Genomic DNA, 14,687 nt, shown 5'->3' with positions numbered 1-14,687 from the left:
TTTGAAGTATCAACTATAACAAAGTATCAATCTAGGCATTAGGTAGGTCATACAGGTTGATACAATTAACTTGTGTCATTCTATCACTCTTTTAGTTAACCCTTTTATGGCCAGTGTAAATGTTTCCAAGTGGGCAGGACTACACAGTAAATGGTTGAGGGGCACATGTTTACACGTTACTTGTACTTTGGACAACAATGTCTGTAATCTCTCACTAGATGTAATCATTACTATTTTACCATGTATTGTAAAATAGTAATGATAAGGAATAGTTGACTAATACAACGCAATAAGATTTATGGCAAGTTGTTGAAGGGCACTGGTCTCTCAAACCCCAGAAGTGAAAGAGCTGACATATCCCTTCATTATATTATTATTATTTGTTTATTTAGCAGATCCCTTTATCCAAGGAGAGACTAGGGTGTGAACTATGCATCAGCTGCAGAGTCACTTACAACAACGTCTCGCCCGAAAGACGGAGCACAAGGAGGTTAAGTGACTTGCTGAGGGTCACACAATGAGTCCGTGGCTGAGGTAGGATTTGAACCGGGGATCTCCTGGTTACAAGCCCTTTTCTTTAACCACTGGACCACACAGCCTCCTTTTACACACATATATATATATGAAAGAAAAGTTTTTTTTTTTTTTAATGTGCACAACATTTTTTTTAAAGAAAAGATCTTTTATTTTCAGGACGTTTCAGGCAAAAGCCCTTCAGCAGTTTAAAAAGAAAACACAGTGCAGTAAACTTGTTGTTATTCAAGAATTGTAATTCTACACAAATTCAGTGGATGATGTCAAGATTATCAGAATAGAATGTTCATTTCCAGAGGTTCCAAAGTTTCCAGTTTTAAGATAAACTCTTTTTCCATTTGTTTCAGAGCAACATTTGTTCCATAGCACTGATTGATCACACAGACTGTGATGTCTTCAGCAGTATGATCATCACTGTTGAAGTGATGGGCTACTGGAAATGCAGTGGTGTTAATGCGAATGCTTCTTAAATGTTCTACAAACCGGTCTGCTAAACGCCTTTTAGTTCCCCCTATATACAATGTGTTGCATTTCTTGCAGATAATGCAGTAGACTATTCATTTAGAGGTACATGTAAAATGTTCCTGAATGTTGAATGAAGATTTAATGCCTCTAATCTCTGTTTCAGAATGAATGTATTTACAGGTATGACATCGTGGTCTATTACATGGATATGTGCCTTTCAAAGGTTCCCCAGAAGGATGAATAGCACTGTGTACCACATATTCTCTTATCTTCTTGTCTCTTCTATATGACATCAAGGGGGGAGTCTTGGAAATAGGTGCTGTAGATGGGTCTTGTTGTAAAATTGTTTCTTTACACAGTTTCTTTGCACAGTTGTCTGTATCTTTCTGTTGGTCGGGTGGTAAGTGAGGACCAGAGGGATTCTGTCATCTGTGTGTTATATATTGTTATTATATAAAGCATTTTTTTCTATTTATATTTGAAATGCGGGATTTAGCTTTAGTGATGATATTGTCTGGAAAGCCACAATTTCCAAAAAACACATTTCCTCGCTTTTGGCAAAGAAATCTTGATCGTCGCTGCAAATACGTCTGAGTCTTAACAGTCGTGAATAGAGAGGGAATGGAGTCACGGCAAGCCTTAGGGTGTGAGGAGCCATACTGCAGAAATGAATGAGAATCATATGAACATGTATAAGAAAGTTTACAAACGAGAGGAGGCCATTCAGCCCATCTTGCTCGTTTGGTTGTTAGTAGCTTATTGATCCCAGAATCTCATCAAGCAGCTTCTTGAAGGATCCCAGGGTGTCAGCATCAGTTGGTTTGTAGTAGACAGTGGTGTTAGTGGTGGAATTCAAAACAGTGATGGAAATGTCTAAGAAAGATATACTATTGCCAGTGTCTGATGTGTTCCATGTGAAATCCAGGGCTGGGTGGAAATGTGTTACTGACTAATATATATATATATATATAATATATATAATGTAACAAAAACTCTGTTAAAATAACGTTAAGGTTGCAGTTCAAAATCACAAAAGTCAGGAAATGGGACTTTAGGCTGCACGCAACCTTAACTCTCCCCTATTATGCCTATGCATCGCATCAGATATGACATCATACATGACGTCAGTAATGACATCAGCAATGACTAATCACATGACAAATGCTTCACCAAGACTGCCCACATGGACATTACCAAAATAATAACCTTTGGAGAGTTTGTGTGAACTAGGAGACCTTTAGTTCAGAGTCACAGAACCTGTAACTCACTGAAGCTGTCAGAAGAGACATTACTGGCTCCCAGTCTGGCTCCTCCAGCCGGGATAGTCCTGGCAGCTGAAAGGCTGCTTGGGGGGTGGTCTCCTGACCTCCCCCCTTCTTCGTAGCCGGCAGCTCCCTTTTGTGGGGCTCCAGGCCACAGTACTTCCGGCAGCGAAATTACTGCAGTGAGAGCAGGTCTCCTGACCTCCCCCACAATCTCCGGCAGCGAAACTGCTGCTGGGGTTGGTGGTCTCCGGACCTCCCCCCTCTTCTTCATGGCCGGCAGCTCCCCTTGGTGGGGTTCTGGCCACAGTACTTCCTGCTGCGATGCGGAGCAACAGGTAGCCCCAGGCGATGCAGAGCAACAGGTAGCCCCAGGCGATGCGGAGCAACAGGCAGCCCCAAGCGATGCGAGGCTGGCATCCTTGGGCGAAGCGAGGCTGGCATCCTTGGGCGGTGCAAGGCAGGCATCCTTGGGTGGTGTGAGGAAGGCATCCTTGGGCGGTGTGAGGCAGGCATCCTTGGACAGTGCATCCCCGGGCGCTGACGTGAAGGCATCCCCGGGCGGTGACATGAAGGCATCCCCGGGCGATGGCAAACCCAGCTGCAGCTCCTCTTGTGGTGGAGGTGGGAGCGGCAAGCAGTCCTCCCACGTTGGGGGAGGCGGAACCAGCAGGTATTCACCGTCTGCTGGTGGAGGTGGCGGATGCAAATGCTGCTTCTTCTGCTCTGCTCCTGCCGTTGAAGGTGGTGGAGGCAGAGGTAGCTCCTGCTGCTCTGTTCCCAGTGGCAGAAGCGGTGGAGGTGGGAGCAGCGTGTAGTCTCCTCTCTTGCAGGGGACTGGTGCGGGTCTCCGTCTCTTGCAGGGGACTGGTGTGGCTCTCCCTCTCTTGCAGGGGATTGGTGCGGGTCTCCCTGTCATGCAGGGGACGGGTGCGGCTCTGAAGGCGCATCCAGCAGGCACTTTTCCTCTGCTGGTGGAGATGGAGACAGCAGGCATTTTTCCTCTGCTGGTGGAGATGGGGACAGCAGGCATTTTCCTTCTGCTGGTGGAGATGGGGACAGCTGCCTCTCGGGCTTTGGATTCCCATGGTCCCCCCCCCCCGTCTGGGCGCTGGACGCTCACGTTCTCCCCGTCTGGGCGCTGGACGCCGGTCTCCCCGTCTGGGCGGAGAAACCATGGTGACATGTAGATTGCAGGGAGGAATTTTCTGGGTACAAAGGGGAAGCAGCTACATCAGTACCTCCCCTTGTGCTGAGACAATAATTGATCGGCCGGAGCTGGTGTATGTTTGTTTGTTACTTGTTTGTTTTTGTGTTTTCATAGAGGAGCAGGAGGATGGGAGGCTGTAGCCACGGAGCCAGCACTAACCCCAGATCACGCCCCTCATCACACAGCACAACACAGCACAGCGCACGCACCACGATCCCCTTTGAGAAGAGCACAGTTTCGTGCACGGAGGATTGTGGTTAAGGAGTGTCTTTTTGTTTATCCTTTTTTGAACCTGGACCCTGTTTGTTTTGCCCTGATACCATCGCTGGTAGCGGGGTGTATTATTTTCCCTTTTGGATTATTTTTTGTGGATATTTCTGTTTTGTGAATAATTAAAATATTTATTTTCTGGGAGAATCCATTTGGACATTTACAATCCTTTGCACCACACCATTCATCCTGTCACAAATTGTAATAAAGTAATTTATAAAACATACAATAACCTACTGTGACAGAAATATAATGAGTTTTGGTTGTAAATCTCCATCCCGACCTGTGAGGGCGCTAAGCAGTGAAAGTAGAGTTCTTTGGACGGGCTGGTCTGACAGTTCTTTCCCCGGGCCGGGAAGTCGGTCAGTCTGGAAGAAGGCGAGACTCTGTTGCAGGAACGTATTGACCCGGAAGGGAAACGACGTAGCAGCTGCAGAAAGTAGAGACGGCTGCACTCGTTTACCAAGAAGTCATGCGTGATAGCATAAAAGGGGACAGAGAATCGCAATCTACTCCATTGCTTGGTTCGAGAGACATGGAACTGGAAGGACTGGGAGAAACCCCTAAAAATAAGAGAAAGAATTTCTGAGTGTTTTGTTGCTGTTAGGAATTGTCTTTTGTTTTTGTAAATCACTAAACAGCTAACACGTCTCCGGAGGGGTTGCCTTGGGCCAGCACTACCTGGAACAACACTACATCACAGTCACTGTTTAATTGTTATCACCCACCACGAGCACTACTTCACACAACCAGACTGGTGACTGTGTATTGTATTATTGTGGGGCGGATAACTTGTGTTTATTATTTGGACTGCAATCCATTTATTATTGTTTCTTCCATGCTTTACGGGAGTTATAAATAAAATACCTCTTTTCCAAATGGATTACAGTTTCCTGGTGTGTGATTATTTCTGCACTGCATCACCTCTGCACCTGTTTCTAATCAGCAGCTACTTTGCTACCCGTGGTGTCAAACGCAGGAGATGGATCGCGGCGCACTAGCAGTGCTGCAGGAGGTGCTGGATAGCAGACAGGACACAGAGGAGAGAAGGAGAGAGGAGCGCTACACTGCACTCATTGAAAGTGTAGGGCTGGCACTTTCCACAGCACCAGCCCCTACCGTAACACCAGCAATGTTGGCACCGAAGGCTGGGGCGATGAAGATGATGGCGTAGGATGACCCAGAGGCGTACCTGGTTGCATCTGAGAGGATGGCTACCTTCGCGTCATGACCGCGGGAGCTCTGGGCAAGCCAGCTGGCACCCTGCCTGATCGGTTCAGGCAGCCTACCAGGCCATGAGCGACCTCAACACTGCCAGTTACGACCTGGTCAAGCTGGCCATTCTCCGCTGCATCAACATTACGGCAGAGACCCACCGGGTACAGTTCAGGGAGTACCAAAGATCTCCGGAGACACACCCCAGGGTGGTTGAGGAGTGGTTGTGTGACCACATGGTTCACTGGCTGACCCCCAGGAAGAAAACCAACCTGCAAATGGGGGAAGCAGTGGGGGTGGAGCAATTCTGCCATGAGGACAGCGCCAATACCCAAGTCTGGATACGGCACCACAACCGGGACACCCAGGAAGCTGCCGTAAAACTGGTGGAGGATTTCGAGGACTCCCTGATCTCCGCCCGGACTGGGATACTGTCGGTTCCCACCCCTCGGAGCAGCCGACCCCTACCTCTCTCTCTGCCAATACCACCACTACCATCATTCCCGGGACCCAGACATCCAAGACCGCCGACCCCAATGGGCACCGTTGCCTCCTCTTCATGGAGACCAAGGTTGGCCCCCAGTTGGGGTAGAGGTGCTGCCCCTGCCCCGTTGCCACAAATATCTAACCAGTGTTCCCTCTGTTCCCCCAACGTGTTTTAGATGTAACCAACCAGGACATCAGGCCAGGTCATGCCCCGCTGCTATGGAGTGTGACGTAGCCGCATGTAATTGGGCACCTGAGATAGGTAAGCACGTGGTTTTAGGTGCTGTGGAATCCCACGCATTAGTGGACATGGGATGTGAGAAAACCTTGATTAGAACAGTTCTCTTGGGCGGTGTGCTGTGGCGGCCACGAGGTCAGGTGACCATCTCCTGTATCCATGGAGACACGACAGCATACCGCACCCTAAAAGTATATTTATCGGTAGGACCGATAAAACGTCACCTGGTAGTAGGGGTGGCGGAAAGGTTGCGACATCCAGTTATTATGGGCCGAGACTGGCCAAAATTCAATGAATTAATGCAAATAATGGCAGTCTCAGCCGCACATAAACGTGGCAGAAGAGAAGAAAAGGGAACAAATTGGTGATGTGTTTCCTTTTCAAGCTGAAATGTTTTCTCCTATTTTCCATTCTAGAAAAATGAATAAAGAGAGACGGACCGCAAAATGGGAGGGAGCATCACTGAGACAAGGCTGGGGTCTGGTGGGAGAGTGCTTGAATGGTAGCAAACGTCAGTCAAAAGGAGTCGGAACGCAATGTGACCGAGAGGGCGAGGTTATTGGGCCATCCAGGGCAGATGCTACTCCGGCCCCTCTCAATATACCGGACATGTGGCACTCAAGCGCGGACATAGTGTGGGGCCAACATAATGACCCTTCACTAGTGCACACTTGGCGGCAGGTCCGGTCTATTGAAGGTAAGGATGCTGATGGCGCTGGGTGCTAGTATATCCACACTTCAGTATCAAGGGGCAATTACTATATAGGGTAAATCTAGCCGCGGGCACAGGACAGTCTGTAACATAATTATTGGTTTCCCCGTCTTGTCAGACCGAGGTCATGAGGCTGGTGCATGATATCCCTTATGCGGGGCACCTCGGAGCTGACAAGACAAGGGAGTGGATATTGACTCGATTCTATTGGGTAGGTCTTCATACTGACGTGTTGAAATATGTAGCCACATGCCCAAACAGCCAGTGAGTAGCGCCAGGAGGAGTGTGCCCCACCCCTTTGGTACCACTGCCGATTATTTGATGGGTGTTACAGAAACTTGGTTGTCTGAGAGTGATGGAGACGAATATAATATTAGTGGGTACACACTGTATAGGAAAGACGGGCAGGATAGAAGAGGCGGAGGGGTAGCGCTGTACATAAGAAATAGTATTGAAGCCTAGGTGTTAAATCTGGACAAATAAAATAATGCAGAATCATTATGGGTCAGAAAAATGGACAAAAATTCAAAGGGCATGTAACAGGGCGAGCAGCCCTGTACATTGTTTGTTTAGTTTTAGATCGGGGTCTCCCCCTCCGCCCCTGTGCAGATTGTTTTGTTTGTTTATTTTTATGTCAGCGAGCGCCGTATGTTTTATTGTTTGTATTTTGACGGCGTAGCCGATTTGTTTTGTTTAGCGTGGATGGGTAGCTCCATCCACAACAATTAAAACTCATGCAGAAGGTGGCCATCTCCCAAATTAATTAAGTGATTTAATTTGTTGCTAATCGGGAGATGGTCACCTGTTATAAAAAGCCTGCAGCTCTCTAGCTCAAGGTGGGGTGTTGGAAGGAGAGAGCGAGAACGAGAGGAGAGAAACAAAACGAAACGAAACGAAACGTAAAGATTCCAGGAACAGTGACAGCAACTGCCCAGCCTGACCTGGGATCGTATTATTTACTGTTTATTTTGTGTTCGTGATTAGTTTTTGTTTACCCTTTTATTTTGCTCTGTGAGCGCAAGTGTTTTGTTTAAATATTTTATTTATTTTTGTTTATTAATAAAAACGGCAGCGCAAGCCTTTTTCAACTGCAGTACTGCCTTGGTGTCAGTAAATTTTTCCCTTCCTGCTTCTGCCTGACGTCAGACCATCGGTCATTCCTGTCACAGGGCATAATAATAGGAGCATGCTATAGACCGACAAATTCGCTGAGCAAAATAATCTGTTATACAATGACATTCGAAATGCATGTAGAAAAGGAGAAGCCATACTAATGGGGGATTTCAACTTCCCCTGTATAAAATGGGAGAACCCAGTGGGGAGCACGACGAAATTGAAATGGTGGAAATGGCAAATGACTGCTTCCTAACGCAATTTGTCAAGGCACCGACTAGAGGGGAGGCATGCCTTGATTTAGTCTTTTCAAATAACGAAGACAGAATAACTAAAACAGTGGTCACAGAGCCATTGGCAAACTCAGACCACAACATGGTTTCATTTGAAGTATTTTTTAAAACCCCAAAAGTAATGACTAAAGCTAAGGTTTACAATTTTAGAAAAGCAAACTATGAAGGTATGAAACAGAGACTAACAGAAGTAGATTGGAGTAAAATAGAGAAAACATCCACAGAAAAAGGATGGCTGTTTTTTTTTAAATGTAGTACTGAAGGCACAAAACAATTACATCCCAAAAGTAGACAAATCTAAATCTAAAACAAAATGGCCAAAATGGTTCAATAGATCAATTAAAAAAATATTCAGCAAAAAAGGCACTTTACAGAGCGTTTAAAAGGGACCAAAAACAAAGTACACAGAAAGAGTACTTGGAACTGCAAACACAAGTCAAAAAGGAAGTTAGAAAGGCCAAGAGAGAGATAGAAATCAATATTGCTAAGGGGGCTAAAATCAATTCCAAAATGTTTTTCCAATATTATAACAGCAAGAGAACATTCAAAGAGGAGGTTAAATGTCTAAGAGACACAAATGGCAAAATCATAGATGAAGAAAAAAATAGCAAATATATTAAATGATTACTTTTCACAGGTTTTTACAAAGGAGAACACGGACAACATGCCCCACATGTCGACCTGTTCCTATCCAATTTTAAATAACTTTAGCATAACAGAGGCAGAAGTGTTAAAGGGATGTCACAAAGACGGCCGGAGTGGGTGGCGTCAGACCAGATGCAGGAAATAAACAGACAGAGATTTGGGTTTTGGTGAAGCTGAGCGAATGCTTACGCTCAGCATTTAATAACAGAACAGAAAATAAAAGGTTTCAACAGACAAAAACACTGGACACGGCACTTGCGCCAAAATAAATAGACAAACAAAACGTACTAAACACTTAACAAACGGTGCACGGAGAGACAAACAAACACGGTGAGTACAAACACTTATATTTACGATCTTATTTTACGTTTCTCCTTCTCTCTCTCACCCGTTCTCCACTCTCGAACACCCAACCCCGACTGAGTGCTACGTGTCTCTATATATACTGTTGTGCTGGGATTCAATTACTAATTAATTATTCACTTGAATCCCAGCACATGAATTAATTCTGTGCAACCCCGTGCTCACATATTACATTTAACCAGCACGTGAAGTGATTTGTGCTCTCCTCGTGCCTAAATACAAATCTACACTTTTTAAATACACGTGAAACACAGACCCGTTTATATCCCGTGTACCAATGACTATACACCACCATTAACACACGCACCATACAACACATAACACACAAATGCACACAGGGGTGGGGCGCATTGCCACAAGGGACTAGGAGCTCTTAAAATAAACAAATCCCCTGGGCCAGATGAGATCCTCCCAATAGTACTCAAAGAAATGAAAGAAGTTATTTACAAACCGCTAACCAAGATCATGCAACAGTCTCTTGACACAGGGGTTGTACCGACAGACTGGAAAATTGCAAACGTAATACCGATCCACAAAAATGGAGACAAAACCGAACCAGGTAACTACAGACCAATAAGCCTCAAAATGGAGTGAGGTAACCAGTGGAGTATCACAGGGATCAGTATTAGGTCCTCTGCTATTCCTAATCTACATTACTGATTTAGACTCTGGTATAGTAAGCAAACTTGTTAAATTTGCAGATGACACAAAAATAGGAGGAGTGGCAAACACTGTTGCAGCAGCAAAGGTCATTCAGAATGATCTAGACAGCATTCAGAACTGGGCAGACACATGGCAAATGAAATTTAATAGAGAAAAGTGTAAAGTATTGCATGCGGGCAATAAAAATGTACATTATAAATATCATATGGGAGGTAGTGAAATTGAAGAAGGGAACTATGAAAAAGACCTAGGAGTTTATGTTGACTCAGAAATGTCTTCATCTAGACAATGTGGGGAAACTATAAAAAAGTCTAACAAGATGCTTGGATATAGTGTGAGAAGTGTTGAATTTAAATCAAGGGAAGTAATGTTAAAACTCTACAATGCATTAGTAAAACCTCACCTAGAATATTGTGTTCAGTTCTGGTCACCTCGTTACAAAAGGGATATTGCTGCTCTAGAAAGAGTGCAAAGAAGAGCAACCAGAATTATCCCGGGTTTAAAAGGCATGTCATATGCAGACAGGCTAAAAGAATTGAATCTATTCAGTCTTGAACAAAGAAGACTACGCGGCGATCTGATTCGAACATTAAAAATCCTAAAAGGTATAGACAATGTCAACCCAGGGGACTTCTTTGACCTGAAAAAAGAAACAAGGACCAGGGGTCACAAATGCAGATTAGATAAAGGGGCATTCAGAACAGAAAATAGGAGGCACTTTTTTACACAGAGAATTGTGAGGGTCTGGAACCAACTCCCCAGTAATGTTGTTGAAGCTGACACCCTGGGATCCTTCAAGAAGCTGCTTGATGAGATTCTGGGATCAATAAGCTACTAACAACCAAACGAGCAAGATGGGCTGAATGGCCTCCTCTCGTTTGTAAACTTTCTTATGTTCTTAAGTTCTTAAGCGAAAATACAGGGAGAGGTTAGTAATGATGACTAGGGACTGGAGGCCATCTGCGTGATGGAAACCTTTTTAGTTGGGGGAAACCTTTGGTGACCTGGCGGAGAGGGGGCCCCCACTCTGGGCATACTAACAAAGGTCTTTTGAGCTGCTGCAATGTCTGAAGGGGAGGATCTGATATACAACTCGACTGCTGAAGAAGACCAGTGCCCCATGTTTTTGATCAGGCACTGATTGACTCCGGCTCGTGCTGCAGGAGTTGAGGTGACAGTAAAAGCAGTGTCTCGTAATGATTGTTCCTGAGAAGTCGATGAAAAGAGGATCTGTAGGAAGACAATAATTCCTGGAGGCAAGGTACTTGGTTAGAGCAGAACTTGGACAGAGAGAAGAGTCCATTTTTGAGAGTTGGACGTACTGACCTTGACGAAGCTGATCTGTTTTAGAAGATCTGATAAAGAGGATGAAGTGCCCCCCAGGGCTTGGGTGAGGTCAGAGCGCCGCAATCCTACAGCTGGGAAACTTGCTGATGGTGGCACAGAGAACTCTGAGCAGCGTAGGAATCCAAAAAAGCATAGTGCTTCCATAACGATGTCATCGAAAGGAGTGAAGCATCCGCGGCGGAGAGTGGAGATGAGGAGAAGAAGAATGTCCAAAGAAATGGGCTGTCTTGAAGTGGAGGAAGGAGGGGGGCTCTTCTCCATGCCACGAATCGTCAGGCGAACCTCAGGTATGGAAAGGAATGGGGATGATGGAATGGACTGAAGGTGGAACTGATACTGGATGCCTGATAGGTAGTTCCTGATAGAGGAAGGAGCCAGTTTGAGAGACAGTCTGAGATATGTGATAAAGGCCAGCAAGTGCTGAAGATTAAAGGTGGAGTGAGAGATCTGATTCTGGGCGCGGAAGGTGGTGAAGGAGGACCAGGCAGTAGAGTAAGCTGAGCGTGTGGATGGGGCTAGAGCACTCTCCATAAAAGAGCGGGCCGACTGGTGGAGACCAGAGAGTGTGGAGTTTAGTTGAATATTAGCTGGCTGAACGGAGGCACCTGCTGCGGGTTGGGATCTGCTCCTGGAATTAGGCTGTGGAACTTCGGGACCTGCAGGCGAGATAAAGCGTCGGCGGCATTACTAAGGGACCCAGGGATGTGTTGGGCCTGAATAATGACATTATTGGACACGGAGATCCAGACCAGGTGACGAAAAAGCTGCATGATTAAGGGGGATGATGAGCGCCCTTTGTTCACTATATGAACTGTAGAGGTGTTGTTGCTGAAGAATACAATTGATTTTCTGGGCCATAGGTGGCTCCAGAGCAGGGTGGCGACTACAATAGGATAAAGTTCCAGAAGGAGAGACGATTCCAATTGAGGAGACAGGGAACGAATTTCCTGGGGCAAGGGACTTGAAAACCATTGTGATCCGAATGTAACCCACCTTTGGCTACTTCTAATTCTAGGTTAGTATGAGCGGTTAGTATAACTAGAAATTAACAAAAGAATATTCCGTGTGTTTTTTTAACAGCTGGCATACATTTATTAAGACATATATAAACATATATTCAGTACCTCTTGTTTAAAATAATACAGTTAGTTTGAAATAAGAAGTTCTAATTAAAACCAATGTCCTTGTTGGTGTGTATGTAGTGTGAGTCGATGTTCCTACCACTCTGTAGAACTTCGAGAAGAATGAAAACAGTCCTTTGAAATCCAAAAGAAAAATTCCAGGAAAAGAAAAAAAGTAAATTTCAGGTTAGAAATCTTCAGTGTATCTTCAGTAAGGTAGGCTCGCCACTCCTTTGCAGGAGAATTCAACTCAAAAATTCAATTAAAAAAAAAACCCGACCTAAGTCAGAAAATTGAGAATCATTTTAACAGGGTTCAAAATTCACAGAACAATAACCAATTACAGCATTTATGTACATTCAGCGATTTGTCTTTTTTTTTTGTTAAGACACTATAACTACTGCAATAACTGCAACTTTCTTTTAAAACAAAAAAAGTACTACTGCGCTTAATTTTTAAATTAACACTTTCCTTTAGCATACATACAAAATAACATTAACTGCTCTTTAGCTTAATATATATATATATATGTATATTTATATATATATATTTTTTAATAAAATATATTGCTATGCAACGTTTAACACAAGCTTTTAACCTCCATTGCTGTCTTTGTCTACAACAGTCTGCTATTTACATAATTTTGTAAGCGTTTTTTCATGTGCACTGCACAGTTATCAAATATGTTTTCTTTTATCCCATTTACAAAATTAACTTGCTTAAAGTAATTTGAAAATCGGTATATCAATATCAATTGAATTTATATATTGATTATATATAAATATATATATATATATATATATATATATATATATATATATATATATATATATATATACATACACAAAAAAATACACCATTTAGGTTTTTTTTTATAAACACAATTGAATTTAATACCCTTGCAAATATCAACCGTTTAAATATACTCTTTTTTATTTTTTATAAAATAAAATATATATACTTTCCTTATCTTTAATACTGATTCCAGTTTTGCTTCAGTATTTTTTCTTTTTACAATACCACATGTTAAACAATTATACAGTCTCATTTCAGAATAATACATATATAGAAACTCACCAGGGTTTTTTTCCCTCTTTAAAAGAAAATCGTCATCGGTCTCTGGTCTAAAGACTTCTTGAATAAAGAGTGCAAAACACTTCAGAGTGAGATAAACTTTAGTTAGTCCAGCAATCTAGAATTTCGAGTTCCCCATGCGACTTTCACAAGATGGACGCTCTCATCTCCTTCTTAGGGTGTCTACAGTCAATCAAGGCGGGACTTCCTGTTAACACTCATTTCTTAATCCCATTGCCTTCTGTACATAAGAATTGTAACGGGGTTACACAAAGAATCCTCCAAATCCTGTGTGAGAGGCGTCTGTAAACAGGTGCATGTCCGGAGCTGATATGGCGTCATGGTAAAACAGAGAAAGTCCATTCCAGTGGTTAAGGAGGATGGACCACATATCAATGTCTTTCTTGGCTTCATCTGGGATGATGATGGAGGCATCGAGAGACTTCGTACTGGTAGAAAGAGCGAGCAGAAGGGAGATGAAAGTACGACCTTGCGGGATGATGTGAATTGCATAATTGAAATGACCTAGAAGAGAGAGAAGGTTACGCTTTGAAATGGAGCGTAACCTGAGCTCTGGAAGGAAGAAATCAGCTGGCAAATCCGAGTGAGTTTATATAGAGGAAGGCGGGCCTCAAACTTGACAGTGTCGAGAGTAATGCTTAAGAACTCGAGGCAGGTGGTGGGGCTGACAGTCTTCTCAGTGGAGAGTGGGACACCAGGGTAGTAAACAGGGATTTGAGATGGTGAATACTTTGAGCCGGAGGATGAGAAGCGGGAGATATCAGGAGAAAGACATCAAGCAGATGGAGCAGGAATGGGACACGGTAAGAATTAAGAAGGATCCAGCACAATGCTTCGGAAAGTGAATCGAAGATTTTTGGGCTGCTGCAGCATCTGAAAGTGAGCTGAGTGGAGAAGAAGAATGAGTCCTGCCATGAAATTCCAAAAAGATGGTGAAGGGACTGGGAACTTTGAAGGCATCTGTAATGTCAGGCTCCGTGACCAACGATCTTGATAGCGTCTGTGAGTGTGACATAATGAAGAGAGAACTGATCCAGCAGAATTAGAGAATTGATACTGCTGGTGGGTTGTCCTCTGGGAGTGGAGAGGTCTATGAGTTGACATTTCTTTCCAGATATTTTCCTAGTGGCGATACCAATTGGATTAATCCTAAAGACTGGGAATGGTGGGGCTGGGAATGGGCCAACCATAAATCCTTTTCCCAGTTCGGCTTTAATAAGAGAGGTGACCGCTTCCTGGTCTGAAATAGCTGAACAGAGGTTGAGGCAGGAGAGAGAAGACGGTGGGAGACTAGATAACCAGGTGGAGAAGCTGTGAAGGAGGTCATTGATGAGATATGTCACAAATTGGTGATCAGGGTGTCGGCTGAGTGCTTCAGTTAACGCAGGGGCGTTCACAGGAGAAAAGAATGTCATTTGCCGCATGTGACAGGAGTGAAAGGAGTCCCTCTTGTAATTCACCCTCCCGACTACTGGCAGCGCTGTGCAGGGAGGACCGAGACAGAGGAGAAAGGCTGAGTCATGGTTGGGGCAGAAGCCGCAGTGGGGGTGGCCATCTTAACTTGGGGCAGGACCTCATGGTTGAGCCTCATTATTGCAATCAGCTGTGCTGCGCTCGACAACTGGCTGAGGTGGGGCAGTGCACTAATTGTTGGG

Source organism: Acipenser ruthenus, chromosome 40 (genome assembly GCF_902713425.1).
Source record: "Acipenser ruthenus chromosome 40, fAciRut3.2 maternal haplotype, whole genome shotgun sequence".
In the NCBI taxonomy this organism is placed as follows: Eukaryota; Metazoa; Chordata; class Actinopteri; order Acipenseriformes; family Acipenseridae; genus Acipenser; species Acipenser ruthenus.
This window is presented reverse-complemented; position numbering follows the sequence as displayed.